General features: G+C 45.9%; 1 pseudogene; it reads left to right on the top strand.

Moving 5' to 3' along the window:
- The first annotated feature begins 639 nt into the window (after window positions 1-639).
- LOC113185388 (G patch domain and ankyrin repeat-containing protein 1 pseudogene) lies at window positions 640-1,681 on the top strand (annotated as a pseudogene).
- The last annotated feature ends 875 nt before the right edge of the window (window positions 1,682-2,556 follow it).

The raw sequence follows: 2,556 nt of genomic DNA, 5'->3' as shown, positions 1-2,556 counted from the left end.
CTTATACTGAAAAGGTTCCAGCGCGGGAAACCACCTTTTGGGTGTTTTGTTGCTGGTGTCATCACGCATGTGTCTTCGTGTCATGCGGCTGTTTGTCAACTCTTTAGATTAGCATAGCGCCATTTTAGTGTACGGAAGCTACAAAGCAGCGCAGACAGGAGCCTTTCCCATTTTCTGGAGATACTGCAGAAAAATGTCACGTCTGTTTTTGTTTGGAAACCGGAGACCCCGAAATAGGATCGAGCAGGAATTAAAAGGCCGGTTTGAGTTTCTTTAATAGTATGTATTAGAGATTTATTTTCTTCTTCTCAGTGCTGCACATTGAATTCAGGGCTTTATATCTGCAAGAGCTCTGCCATTGTAGAGCCACAGAGCTAGTCCCTCATGGAGTTTTAGTAATCTTTACTAAGGGGTCGGGTCTGTTATTCTAGGGGTCAGTGTTTTCACATGTACCCATGACCCTTAAGCCCTGCAGGGCTTTAGGTTGTGGAGTCAGGTTTTGGGGCAGTAGGATGTTGTTCATCCAAGGCCATCTTTCCTCCTCCCAGAAGATCCCTGGAGGTGGTACTGGTCACCACAGGGGCCATCAGGTTAGGTTGTTTGTTTCATCCTTCTTTTGTCTACATTTTTCCAAAAGCCATGTCCAGGCCGACCCTCATCACGTTTACCCCAGCCACAGACCCCAGTGACCTATGGAAGGATAGGAAACATCAGTCAGGGCTTGAAAAGCCAGAGCCCACCCTGCATGGGGCTCCAACGCGGGCTTTCTATGAGGCCGTGTTGCAGATGAGAGCAGTACACCTGAGCCCCAGAGATCTCAGCCTGATCCTGTTAGGGAGAAAAAAAAAGGAAGAAAAGAAGAATGACAAGGGAGGCTGCAGTAGGAATATCAGGAAGGCATGGACAAGGGAGAGCCTTTGAAGCTGAGAACAAAATGATCCAGTAGATATTGAAGGCCATCCAGGAGGGGGACCTGGCAGAACTTCAAAGGCTGTTGGAGCCCTGTGAGGCAGAGGGAGGTGGAGGGAATATCAATGCTGGAGATGCCTTCTGGTGGACACCCCTGATGTGTGCTGCTTGAGCTGCCAGAGTGCTGCTGTGCACTATCTCCTGGGCCTAGGGACTGCCTGAGTAGGGGTCTGTGAGCTGGGTGGCAGGGATGCTGCTCAGCTGCTGAAGAAGCAGGCTTTGCCAAGGTGGCCTGCATGAACAGGGAGAGCCATGGAGAGACATGGAGCCCAGAGAACCTGTCCCCGTCTCTCTCCCCTCAGTACTGCGAGACCTGTGATGTCCATTTTGAAGCCTACAACCACTGCTCATCTGCTGTCACTGTTCAGGTGTCCCCCGACCCCTAACCTTTCCTTTGGGCTGCCCACCTGCAGCCCTGGCTTCAAGCTGCTGCTGAGGGGAGGCTGGAAACCAGGAATGGGGCTGGGACTCCTAGGTGAAGGCTGTGGCAACCCTATACCCACTGTCCTCAAGAGGGACCAAGAAGGACTAGGTACAGATCAGCACCCCAGCCCTGAGTCACATACTTCCCAGCTGGGGATACCCAGGCTTTGTCTGGGAGAGAGAGAGCCCCTTGAGTGGCCACACTGAGCTGGAGAGATATCAGAAAGTAAGAGGAGAAGGACAGAATTGGGAGCAGGATCTGAAGATATACATGAACCTTGATTTCTGACTTAGGTGAAGTCTGACACTGTCTGCTTTGAATTATGAACTTGGATCTCTGACTTGGGCCCTTTGACTTAAATTTTCTGGGATCTGCCCATGCGCCCAGTCCTTCAGGTTTTGGTCATTAGACACTAATTTGGGGAGGAAGGGCTGAGAGTTGAGAAATAAACATCTTGTATTATGGTTTTAAAAAAATAAAGAAAGAAAATAAAATTCTTTGGCCCTCCATGTGCTTATCTACAACAATAAGACAAAATCTGATCTATCATAAGGACATTATCGGACATACAAAATGATGAAGTATGTGTAAATATTTGCAATGTGTAACAACATATGCAAATGTGTAATTATAGCAGTAGCAGTATCTAATAGAACAAGAAGGAAAGGCAAGAGTCAGGAAGATTGTAGGGTATTACTAGGTCCTATTCTAGAAGGAAATAAAACTAACATGAGTAAAAACATGAATAAAAGGAAGTTTCATTCACTTGTAGAGCTAACATGAAGATGAGGAAACAAATTGCATGGAGGCTGTCTTAGTTCATTTGGGATGTTGGTGGGATTCATTGTAATATATTCATAAATGTACATAATTTGGTCTATACCTCCAGTACCTCCCCTCCCCTTCCTCCTCTCTTCCATAAATCCCTATTTTCTACTCTACGGGTCTCCAGAGTATTTTCATAAAATGAATTTTTTCCTCTTTTCTCTCAAGTTTCCACATATGATAAAAAAATATATGACTCTTCTAAGTCTGGCTTATTTCACTGCACATTATGTTCTTAAGTTCCATCCATTTTCCTGAAAATAGCATAATTTTATCATTCTTTATGGCTTCCTAAAACTCCATTGTGTATGTGTGTGTGTGTGTGTGTGTGTGTGTGT

This window comes from Urocitellus parryii, chromosome 4, assembly GCF_045843805.1.
Source record: "Urocitellus parryii isolate mUroPar1 chromosome 4, mUroPar1.hap1, whole genome shotgun sequence".
In the NCBI taxonomy this organism is placed as follows: Eukaryota; Metazoa; Chordata; class Mammalia; order Rodentia; family Sciuridae; genus Urocitellus; species Urocitellus parryii.
This window is presented reverse-complemented; position numbering and strand designations above follow the sequence as displayed.